The 318-nt window shown below is 37.4% G+C and overlaps 1 protein-coding gene across 1 annotated transcript in view; it reads right to left on the bottom strand.

The window, feature by feature from the left end:
* LOC119586076 overlaps positions 1–318 on the bottom strand; it is a gene marked incomplete at its 5' end in the record, with an annotated part of 5922 nt that overhangs the window by 481 nt on the left and 5123 nt on the right.

The raw sequence follows: 318 nt of genomic DNA, 5'->3' as shown, positions 1-318 counted from the left end.
GCCAGACCGGGCTGGCCAAAATGACATCTAATTCAAATCTCCCCCATAAAGTTTGGCATTGATCTTGAGGCCATATGAAATTGCCATTCACTGAGGATTCTAATACAGGTCACTTGAAAAAAAAACTCTTATTAATAACAAAGCCTATAAACAAGATATACTTAGAAAACTCTTACGGAGAGGTAGTCGGAACTGGTAAATGATGTTCATTAAGTTAATGATTAGGGCTACCATTATTTTTTTTTTCTTTATCGGTTTGAAGCAACACTGAGCAGGCTGAATATAATGACGTAATCACGCGGGCTCAAGGCTATAGAT

The sequence above is a fragment of the Penaeus monodon genome, chromosome 20 (assembly GCF_015228065.2).
Source record: "Penaeus monodon isolate SGIC_2016 chromosome 20, NSTDA_Pmon_1, whole genome shotgun sequence".
In the NCBI taxonomy this organism is placed as follows: Eukaryota; Metazoa; Arthropoda; class Malacostraca; order Decapoda; family Penaeidae; genus Penaeus; species Penaeus monodon.
This window is presented reverse-complemented; position numbering and strand designations above follow the sequence as displayed.